Source organism: Notolepis coatsorum, assembly GCF_963971535.1.
Source record: "Notolepis coatsorum genome assembly, chromosome: 10".
Classification (NCBI taxonomy): domain Eukaryota; kingdom Metazoa; phylum Chordata; class Actinopteri; order Aulopiformes; family Paralepididae; genus Notolepis; species Notolepis coatsorum.
Genome location: NC_140174.1, coordinates 33,642,967 through 33,655,123, shown reverse-complemented (window position 1 = coordinate 33,655,123; position 12,157 = coordinate 33,642,967).

Sequence of the window (12,157 nt, the reverse complement as noted above, 5' to 3'; positions counted from 1 at the left end):
TTAGTGGCCACACCTGTTTGATATTCTATTATCTCTCGCACCTGTGGTGGCAGGCTAATTAGTCCCCCTGTGGGCTTTAAATACCAGGGCTCTTCCCCTCGTTTCGGCGTGGGGTCGTGTTGTATACTTGCCGAGTCATATTCTCTAAACATCTAGACTCTTTCGGGAGATCCTCTGTCTGCCTATGCTGTTCCATTCTCCGGCGTCGAGATGTTTGCTCCAGCCTTCGCCTGCTGTCGCCGTTGCCTGAGAGTGGGACTGGTCTGCGCTCCCTAGACTTCCACGGGAGGCATCCCAGTCATCCACTTCAGACCCCCCGCGCAGCTGTCGTCCTGACGCACATCCAGACCAGCGCAGACGCTCTCCAGTCCACAGCGCGCAACGCGCATCTTCCAAGGACGCTCGAGCTTGGCACGCTCTCCAGACCAGCGCGCAACGCGCATCTTCCAGACCTTCGAGCTTGGCACGCTCCTCCGTACCAGCGCACTGACGCGCATCTTCCAGACCTTCGAGCTTGGCACGCTCCTCCGTACCGGCGCACAGACGCGCATCTTCCAGACCTTCGAGCTTGGCACGCTCCTCCGTACCAGCGCTCTGACGCGCATCTTCCAGACCTTCGAGCTTGGCACGCTCTCCAGACCTCAGCGCGCCGACGCGCATCTTCCAGACCTTCGTGCTTGGCACACTCCTCCTGGCAGACGCACCCCGATGCGTCTCTCTGTTCCGACGCGCACACCAAGGTGTGGCGCGCCACTCTGTTCCTCGGCTCCGACAGTGGCTACCCGGTGGACGACATCCTCGCCACCGCCACTGTTCCAGCTCCCTGTTCCGACGCGCACACCAAGGTGTGGCGCGCACTCTGTTCCTCGGCTCCGACAGTGGCTACCCGGTGGACGACATCCTCGCCACCGCCACTGTTCCAGCTCCCTGTTCCGACGCGCACACCAAGGTGTGGCGCGCACTCTGTTCCTCGGCTCCGACAGTGGCTACCCGGTGGACGACATCCTCGCCACCGCCACTGTTCCAGCTCCCTGTTCCGACGCGCACACCAAGGTGTGGCGCGCACTCTGTTCCTCGGCTCCGACAGTGGCTACCCGGTGGACGACATCCTCGCCACCGCCACTGTTCCAGCTCCCTGTTCCGACGCGCACACCAAGGTGTGGCGCGCACTCTGTTCCTCGGCTCCGACAGCGGCTACCCGGTGGACGATGCCCTCGTCACCGCCACTGTTCCAGCACTCTGTTCCTCGGCTCCGACAGCGGCTACCCGGTGGACGATGCCCTCGTCACCGCCACTGTTCCAGCACTCTCTCCCTCGGCTCGGACAGCCAGCCGCCCCGGTGGCGATGCCTTCGTTCCCGTTGCTGTCCCTGTACCATTACGCATGCGCCTGGGTGAGTTTTGATTGTGATGTCACTCACCCAGCGTAGTGCCCTTGCCCCCCGTTCCCGCTGCTGTCCCCGTACCTTTACGCATACGCCTGGGTGAGTTTTGATTGTGATGTCACTCACTCAGCGTAGTGCCCTTGCCCCCGTTCCCGCTGCTGCCCCTTTACCTTTACGCATACGCCTGGGTGAGTTTTGATTGTGATGTCACTCACTCAGCGTAATGCCTCTTGCCCCCGTTCCCGCTGCTGTTCCTGTACCTTTACGCATACGCCTGGGTGAGTTTTGATTGTGATGTCACTCTCCCAGCGTATTGCCTCTGTTAGTTAGTTTGGACATTTCATCTCCCAGCGTATTGCCTCTGTTAGTTAGTTTGGACATTTCATCTCCCAGCGTATTGCCTCTGTTAGTTAGTTTGGACATTTCATCTCCCAGCGTAATGCCTCTGTTTTTGGTTCTCACTTAGAATAGTATTTTTGGACTTTACATCTCCCCCTGTGTGTTTGTCACACGAAGATATTATTACTTTGTTCACTTTGTTATTTGGACTGTTCTGCACCTGCTCTGTTTTTTCCCTTGTGCATTAACTCTCTCCTCTGTCCTGCAGAGCGGCCCAGATGTTTTCCCACCAGTCCCCAGTTCCTCCCTGTCCCCCAGCCCGCCTCCGCGGGCCTCTGTTCCCTCTGTCACCAGAACCTGGCCCTCTGCTCCCCAGAACCTGTTCTCCTCTTCTAGTTCCACCTAGTTCCTGGTCCCAAGTTCTCCCCTTCTAGTTCCACCTAGTTCCTTGTCCCTAGATCTCCTAGTCCCTAGTCCTCTGTCCCTAGTCCCTAGTCCTCTATTCCCTAGTTCTCCTAGTCTCTAGTTCCTCTGTCCCAAGGCGTTCCCTTAACCTCCCCTTAGGCGTTCCCTTTACCTTCCCTTAGTGTTCCCCTTATCCAGCTCGCCTCTTAAAGGCACTGTACCTTCCCCTCTTGTTATTTCCAGTATTCTGTTGTTTCTCCCTTAAAGGGACAGTGTCGTTTTTTCCCTGTTTTCAATAAATACCTGTTTCTTGGCAAACCATCATACCTGTCTTGTGTTGTGCGATTGGGGTCGGTTACAAACCATAACAGTACGACCCCACCAAATCGACGACCCCAGCCAGCACAGACGGTGTATGTTGAGTTTGCCTTTTTTTTTTCTTGTTCCCTCTAGCTCCCCTGTTAGCCCTGTTAGCTCCCCTGTTAGCTTGTTAGTCTCCCCTCTAGCTCCCCTGTTAGCCCTGTTAGCTTCCCTGTTTGCCCTGTTTAGCTTCCCTGTTAGTCCTGTTTAGCTCCCTTGTTAGCCTGTACTCCCCTGTTTTGCTTGTTAGTCTCCCCGGTTAGCTCCCCTGTTTGCTTCCCGTTTTGCCCTGTTTGACCCCCCTGTAGCTAGCCATGCCCTGGCAGCTAACCCAGTCCCTCAGCAGAGCCCCTGTCTGCTAGCTTAGCCCCGGCTGCTAGCACAGCCTCTATGTTAATGCAGCCTTGCAGCTGGCATAGGCCCTGTAGCTAGCCAGGCCCAAGCAGCTAACCCGGTCCCTCTGCATGGCCTCCACCTTTTTGTGTAGTTTATCCCACTGCTAGGACTGCCCTTTCAGCTAGCAAGGTCAGTTTTTCTCACACAGCTAGGACTGTCCTTCCAGCTAGCTTGTGCTCTCATGCTGGTCCAGCCCTGTCTGCCAGCCTAGCTCCGGCAGCTAGCGCAGCCTCTATGTTGATGTAGCAGTACAGCTAGCATAGGCCCTGTAGCTATCAGTGCCCTGGCAGCTAACCTTCCCTCTGCTAGCCCTTTCCCGGTGCTTCCATGGTTAACCCTTTGCTACCCTGCTTGCCCCTCAGTTCTCTAGACCAGTTCTCTAAACCAGTTCTCTAGACCAGTTCTCTAGCCCGGTTCTCTAGCCCAGTTCTCTAGACCAGTTCTCTAGACCAGTTCTCTAGACCAGTTCCTCTAGACTAGTTCTCTAGACCCAGTTCCTCTAGACCAGTTCCCCCAGTTGCCCCTCTGCTACCCTAGTTACCCCTCGGCGACCCTGTTTCTTTTGCTAGCCCCACTCTTGTGGTGGCTTCCCCTGCTGGCTTGGCCAGTACCTCTTGTTTTACCCCCTGCCACTCTGTCTGTATTTGTTTTGGGTCGCCGGGTGGCTCCCGTTGGAGGGGGGGATACTGTGAGGTTTTGCCCGCTGCTCACTACCTATTCTCTGTCTTCTTTAAGCCTACTGTTAGGAATTCCCTATTCTCTGTCTTCTTTAAGCCTACTGTTAGGAATTCCCTACTCACTCTCTCTAGCCCCCACCCTCTCGTTCCTTACCCTTAGTGGCCACACCTGTTTGATATTCTATTATCTCTCGCACCTGTGGTGGCAGGCTAATTAGTCCCCCTGTGGGCTTTAAATACCAGGGCTCTTCCCCTCGTTTCGGCGTGGGGTCGTGTTGTATACTTGCCGAGTCATATTCTCTAAACATCTAGACTCTTTCGGGAGATCCTCTGTCTGCCTATGCTGTTCCATTCTCCGGCGTCGAGATGTTTGCTCCAGCCTTCGCCTGCTGTCGCCGTTGCCTGAGAGTGGGACTGGTCTGCGCTCCCTAGACTTCCACGGGAGGCATCCCAGTCATCCACTTCAGACCCCCCGCGCAGCTGTCGTCCTGACGCACATCCAGACCAGCGCAGACGCTCTCCAGTCCACAGCGCGCAACGCGCATCTTCCAAGGACGCTCGAGCTTGGCACGCTCTCCAGACCAGCGCGCAACGCGCATCTTCCAGACCTTCGAGCTTGGCACGCTCCTCCGTACCAGCGCACTGACGCGCATCTTCCAGACCTTCGAGCTTGGCACGCTCCTCCGTACCGGCGCACAGACGCGCATCTTCCAGACCTTCGAGCTTGGCACGCTCCTCCGTACCAGCGCTCTGACGCGCATCTTCCAGACCTTCGAGCTTGGCACGCTCTCCAGACCTCAGCGCGCCGACGCGCATCTTCCAGACCTTCGTGCTTGGCACACTCCTCCTGGCAGACGCACCCCGATGCGTCTCTCTGTTCCGACGCGCACACCAAGGTGTGGCGCGCCACTCTGTTCCTCGGCTCCGACAGTGGCTACCCGGTGGACGACATCCTCGCCACCGCCACTGTTCCAGCTCCCTGTTCCGACGCGCACACCAAGGTGTGGCGCGCACTCTGTTCCTCGGCTCCGACAGTGGCTACCCGGTGGACGACATCCTCGCCACCGCCACTGTTCCAGCTCCCTGTTCCGACGCGCACACCAAGGTGTGGCGCGCACTCTGTTCCTCGGCTCCGACAGTGGCTACCCGGTGGACGACATCCTCGCCACCGCCACTGTTCCAGCTCCCTGTTCCGACGCGCACACCAAGGTGTGGCGCGCACTCTGTTCCTCGGCTCCGACAGTGGCTACCCGGTGGACGACATCCTCGCCACCGCCACTGTTCCAGCTCCCTGTTCCGACGCGCACACCAAGGTGTGGCGCGCACTCTGTTCCTCGGCTCCGACAGCGGCTACCCGGTGGACGATGCCCTCGTCACCGCCACTGTTCCAGCACTCTGTTCCTCGGCTCCGACAGCGGCTACCCGGTGGACGATGCCCTCGTCACCGCCACTGTTCCAGCACTCTCTCCCTCGGCTCGGACAGCCAGCCGCCCCGGTGGCGATGCCTTCGTTCCCGTTGCTGTCCCTGTACCATTACGCATGCGCCTGGGTGAGTTTTGATTGTGATGTCACTCACCCAGCGTAGTGCCCTTGCCCCCCGTTCCCGCTGCTGTCCCCGTACCTTTACGCATACGCCTGGGTGAGTTTTGATTGTGATGTCACTCACTCAGCGTAGTGCCCTTGCCCCCGTTCCCGCTGCTGCCCCTTTACCTTTACGCATACGCCTGGGTGAGTTTTGATTGTGATGTCACTCACTCAGCGTAATGCCTCTTGCCCCCGTTCCCGCTGCTGTTCCTGTACCTTTACGCATACGCCTGGGTGAGTTTTGATTGTGATGTCACTCTCCCAGCGTATTGCCTCTGTTAGTTAGTTTGGACATTTCATCTCCCAGCGTATTGCCTCTGTTAGTTAGTTTGGACATTTCATCTCCCAGCGTATTGCCTCTGTTAGTTAGTTTGGACATTTCATCTCCCAGCGTAATGCCTCTGTTTTTGGTTCTCACTTAGAATAGTATTTTTGGACTTTACATCTCCCCCTGTGTGTTTGTCACACGAAGATATTATTACTTTGTTCACTTTGTTATTTGGACTGTTCTGCACCTGCTCTGTTTTTTCCCTTGTGCATTAACTCTCTCCTCTGTCCTGCAGAGCGGCCCAGATGTTTTCCCACCAGTCCCCAGTTCCTCCCTGTCCCCCAGCCCGCCTCCGCGGGCCTCTGTTCCCTCTGTCACCAGAACCTGGCCCTCTGCTCCCCAGAACCTGTTCTCCTCTTCTAGTTCCACCTAGTTCCTGGTCCCAAGTTCTCCCCTTCTAGTTCCACCTAGTTCCTTGTCCCTAGATCTCCTAGTCCCTAGTCCTCTGTCCCTAGTCCCTAGTCCTCTATTCCCTAGTTCTCCTAGTCTCTAGTTCCTCTGTCCCAAGGCGTTCCCTTAACCTCCCCTTAGGCGTTCCCTTTACCTTCCCTTAGTGTTCCCCTTATCCAGCTCGCCTCTTAAAGGCACTGTACCTTCCCCTCTTGTTATTTCCAGTATTCTGTTGTTTCTCCCTTAAAGGGACAGTGTCGTTTTTTCCCTGTTTTCAATAAATACCTGTTTCTTGGCAAACCATCATACCTGTCTTGTGTTGTGCGATTGGGGTCGGTTACAAACCATAACAAGTAGCCAGCCTACAGGATTATTATTATGCAGCGCAACTGAGAGCAGTGACGTGCTGGTGTAACGACAAATATGAGGCAAGATGGAAAGACATTGAAAAAGAAGGGGAGGGATACAAGGTACAAGCTCTGGTGGGAGATAGGGAACTGTTCAAAGAAAAAGAGGGACTGTTAGATCCTATCACCAAATGCACCTTGACCATATGGAACAGAGTAGTAAAAACACACAAATTAGAGAAGCAGTCAGGGGTTCTGAGATGGATACCACATGACAAGAGATTCAAACCAGGGAGGCTGGACCATGGATTCAGGAGGTGGGAGAGGGGGGGGGGGGCAACAGCGATATGCAAAATGATAGAGAAGGGGGAAATGCAAACACTACAAAAATTAAAGGAGAACTTTGGACTAGAAAACAGGGACCACTTCAGATATCTACAGATTAGAGATTACTATAATAAAGAAATAAGAGGGGACAAGGAAGAAGAACAGAATGGAATAATTAGGATGATAGTAAGGGCGTACGAAGGAGGGAAAGGAAGGGTAATATCAGCACTGTACCGGGCTATAATGACCAGCAAGGGACACACGACCGATAATATAAGGGAGAAATGGGAGAGAGAACTAGAGATAGGAATAACAGGGAAGGAATGGGGGAACATATGCGAGGTGCAACATTCAACAACAGGATCGAGGATATGGAAAGAGTTTGGATGGAAAAACATAATCAGATTCTTTATAACCCCAGAGCTGAAGGGAAAATATGCACCAACACAAAGAGCATGCTGGAGGATGTGTGGGAAGGAGGGGGCAAATCACACACATTCTGGGGATGTCAGAAGCTGAAGGGTTATTGGGAGGAGATAGGGGAGGCAATGATCAGAATATTAGGATACGGGTTGCGTGTTGCTTTTTAACAGCGGAGCAGTGCAAGAATGTGACAATTTGACCATGTGACCGCGGCAACGCGGGAGAGCGGCAGTGCGGAAATAGGCTGTCTCTAAGACAAACTCTAACCTTAACCAGCTCCTTAACAGCGCCTAAACTTAACCGTTCTAACCTTAACCAACTCCGAAACAATGCCTAACCTTAACCTTAACCTTAACCATGCCTAACCTTAACCATAGAAAGAATATTGCCATTCTCTAAGACAAACTCTAACCTTAACCAGCTCCTTAACAGCGCCTAAACTTAACCGTTCTAACCTTAACCAACTCCGAAACAATGCCTAACCTTAACCTTAACCTTAACCATGCCTAACCTTAACCGGCGAAAGAATACACGTTAAAAAAAAAAATCACGTTAAAAAAAAAATTTTTGATGGGATTCGAACTCGTCAACAACGGACCGCAGGACCGCTCTGCCAGGTGAGCTGAAGCGCCGAATGAAAATCATGGCGGATTAGGGCGGTTACATAATTCCGCAAGCTCTGCCGCTCCGCTCCGCGGCAGAGCTCCGCTCTGCGGTTGCCGTGCCTGCCGCGGGGCGTGTCGCAGCCAATCAGGGAAAACGCGGAAGCAAAAGCAGCACTGCTCCGCTGTTATTAAGCAATAGGCATACGGGTTACCACAAATAGGACTGGTGCTTTACTTAGGAGACCTGACACACGAGGGAATACAAGGGGGGGACAAATATTTAATAAAGATAATGTTGATAGCGGCCAGAAAAGCAATAACAAGACTGTGGTACAAAGAAGACCCACCGACAATAGCACAATGGGTAGGAATAGTGGAGGAGATACAGGATATGGAGAGGATAACACACATGCTGAGGTTACAGGAAGAGAAATTTGGAGAAAGATGGGGAAAGTGGGATGATTACAAGGGGAACGAAAACGACATCACACAGGAAGAACCAAATGCATCACAAGAGGGCGAAGGGTAAAGGAGGAAAGAGGTTCAAGGAGGGTCTCTGAACCCATGTCACACACTTTTGACTTAGTGAGCATTTTCTGATTTTATTTTTTATTTTTTTGGGTATTATAATTGTATTATATTTTTTGTACTTTATTATTTATGTCTGTTTAACAATGTTGTATTATGGGTTCCATTTTTGTGTAAGTGTTGTTTGTCTATAAATGTTAATACAAATGTAAGTTTAAAAAAAAAAAAGATAGAAACAGGGCGGTAGTTGCCTGGGTCTAATTTACTGCCTTTTTTGTGCAGAGGGGTCACTCTCGCAATTTTGAAGTTCTTGGGGACATGTCCCTGTTTTTTGGAGAGGTTTATTATGTGTGTGATGACTGGGGTGATGGCGGCTGCTGAGTCTCTGGGGAATTTGGAGGGGATGTTGTCATGGCCAGTGGCCTTGTTAGGTTGGAGGGCGCTCAGTTTTTTGAGTACCTCATCTGTTGTTACCATTTCCAGTTTGAAGTTGTCTTTGTGGACCCCTAGGTTCTTGTAGTATGCTACTATGTGTTCTACCCCATAATGCCCTGAGTGGGAGGGTAGTTTGTTTACCAGTGTTGTGGCTATGTTTGTGAAGAAACTATTTAAGTAATTGGCTACATCCAGCTTTTCTGTGATGAGCGTGTTGTCCGTCTTTATGTTTATGTTTGAGAATCTGGTTTTAAGTTTTTTACTGCAGCCTAGTTGGTTATTGAGTAATTTCCAAAGTTCACGTGGTTTGTTTTTGTTTTCCTCGGTTTTGTCATTGATGAAATTTCTTTTTGCTGTTTTGATCATGGAGTTTACATCATTTCTTAGTCTGTTTCTTTCCAGTTTGAGTTCAGTCACGTGGGCTTGGAGTTCACTGCTCGTGCTTATGGTAAGCTTTGACTGACTTTTACGAAACTCAGAGCATTTTTTTGTCTCTGGTTTTCATAGCGGTCAGTATTTCAGCATGCATCCACGGCTCCGCACGATTTTTTACCCTGGTGGTTCTTAGGGGGGCCATGTTGTTTAGTATCGTTGAAAATTTGGTTTTGAAGCCAAGCCATGTTTCTTCAACCAGTGTACCATTGAGCTCATCTGACCAGTCCAGACCCTCCAGTTCAAGGTTAAAAGCCTCGCTAGAGTAGGTTTTGAGGTCTCTAGATGTGACTGTTTTGTGACAGCCAGCCTTTAGTTTTAGCTTTTTGCAGGTACAGAATATCATATAATGATCACTTAACCCGCATGCTATAACCCCTTTATTGGCGATCTTGGACTTGTCAGAGGTCAGGATGAGGTCAATGCAGGGGCGTAACTGACGCCGGGGACATCGGAAAGTGTCCCCCGCATGTTTTCAGAATGCAGTTATTGTACCTCCCACGTTTTACCGTCCAAACAGCTGAGTCTGACTACCTGTCCTATTATTATGCAAAGAGCAGTGGATGGGGGTCGCATTCTTGCCCTGCACGGGCCAAGTACCCACTCGCTAAAGTACTTGTCTTTGCATAATAATAGCTCGGGTCGTCAGCCGAGGTGTGTGTTCAAATACGTCGCCCAAGGTGTGTGTTAAAATCCGTCGCCCAAGAGGAGAAAGCTACTTCTTCAAAGCAAACTAAGTTTTGCTACGCTGTCGCCTAGTCCTTGTGAGGCTATTGCTGGTTGTTCCCACATCCTCTGCTGAAGCTGAGAGGAGTTTCAGCGGACTCCGGAGGTTGAAGACCTGGCTTCGCAACTCCATGAAGCAGAAAAGGTTGAACAGTGTGGCAGTTTGTCATATACATCAAGAAAGAGTTGATGCCTTTGACATGAGAGAACTCTGTGAGGAATTCATCTCTGCCCATGATCGGAGACAACATGTCTTTGGAAGCATTGGATGAGTTTAAATGTGAAAATGTCAATTTAAATAATGGAGAAGTCACTTTAAAGGAATGAGGTATATAAAAAGTCACTTTAAGGAAAGAACAGATGTGGCTCTTGTATAATATAGTTTAGATACATTAAGTATAATAATGACAGAGTTAAAATTGTATAGTAGTCTACATAGGAACCAGTGCCCTCTCAGGTATTTTAGTATTGGATTATTGCACAATCGATGCAGGCATGACCATAAGGGTTAGAGTTTTATTAAACAGTGTTACAAAGGATCAGATTAAACCGAATATATATATTTATTTATTGATATATATTGCATAGTATTTGTATATCGTTTGATATCCCTTGTATATTCCTTGTACATATACACGGAATATCCCTTTAGTCCAGCCCATAATAGTTCATTCTCCTATTGGACAGCGGTCCACCGGCGCCAGGGACCGGCCCCCGGAGCCAAGTTCAAAGTCACCGACACGACATGTCTGTACTTGCCCCGGCCCTGCCCAGGGATACGGCGACAGAAATGAGAGTGGCACTACTTGTTCACCGTGCGTATAAATACGGCGCAGGTGAATGTAGAAGCCCCTTAGCCTCTTACCTCCGTACCCTTCGTCCTTTTAGTATGTTACCGATAAGTTGAAGCCTCACCCACGATACAACGTGCGGTGAAGTATGGCCTGTTTGGCCTCAGAATAGAGCATCGAGACCGCGTGCGAATTAGTAACTGAATTGTCAGAGTTTGGCGCTATACCGTCGAGTGCGACATATTTCTATTGAGTCTTTAATAGTCTATTTGTGTATAGTGTATCGTGCGGTTAGAATTCTATAGTGACCAGCATCTCCAACGCTTTCTCGTATTAGCTAGAGTTCTTATCCAGGCTGGGCCGACCGCATGGCGCTTTCACCCGAGGAGACCTAGGCGAGAACCGTATGGACATGTACACTGGATTAATCTACCCGACGACTACATAGCCCTTTGCGGCTGGAATATATTTGCTTTGGTCCTATGATTTATGGAGCGGATAATCGCCGACGCCTGCACGTGTTGGATTTACCCCGAGAGGAGTCAAGTCGAGTCGGCGCTCAGAGAGCCTGAGGCCGCCTAGCTTTCTTCACTGTAGAGCTACAGTCTACAAGAGAACCAAGCTGTATTCGTCTGTGGATCAAGAGACTACTGCACCGGCTTCTGTACCTGAAGTCTCCCTAGTCATCGTTGACCAGACGTCCTACTACCGACAGATCTTCTACCCCCTTGCTGGCTTACAACCAGTGGGAACCCCTTCCAGTATCTCCCGCTATCACTAGTGCACCATAGATATAATTCCCTAAGATTCAGGTTGTATAATTACCTCCTGCGTAACCAGAGAATGGACATTCGTTATTGATTTGCCTACGCATACTCCTTTGCCTTACAAGTGCATTCAAAGAATAATGTAAAGTATCCTATGTACCTTTTGCTCCATTAAATACTTGATTAATACCTTTGACTGGAACCGATTTCACATTTACATTTACATTTACATTTAGTCATTTAGCTGACGCTTTTATCCAAAGCGACTTACAAGTTCTGTACGACAAGCCATCAGGAAGGGCACAACTCTATCAGCTGAGCAACAATGTTCATCAAAGTGTTGAGTGCTACAGTGTAGGTTAGTTTATTAGGACAAGTGCATGACAGTACGGTTAGTTAGGGTTAGATTTTTTTTTTTTTTTTTTTTTTTTTTTTTAATTCAGATAATGGTTGAAGAAGTGCGTCTTTAGTCGACGGCGAAAGATTGGACGTGATTCGGCTGTCCTAACTGGGGTGGGTAGTTCATTCCACCATTGTGGGGCAAGGACTGAGAATAGGCGACTTCTCTTTGATGACCCTCCCGGAGCTTGGATAGGAGTAGGTCTGAGGCGGCCAGAAGATGCAGAGCGTAGGGGTCTTGAGGGTGTGTAGTTAGAGACCATTGACCGGAGGTAGGCGGGAGCGGTTCCCTTTGCCGCACGGTATGCTAGGTCGAGGGCCTTGAAGCGGATTCGTGCAGCAATGGGGAGCCAGTGCAGGTCCCTAAGAAGTGGGGTGACATGGGCCGACTTCGGTAGGTTTGAGATCAGGCGGGCCGCTGCGTTCTGAATGAGTTGAAGAGGCTTAGTGGCAGTGGCCGGGAGGCCAGCGAGCAGTGCATTGCAGTAGTCGAGGCGGGAGATGACTGTTGATT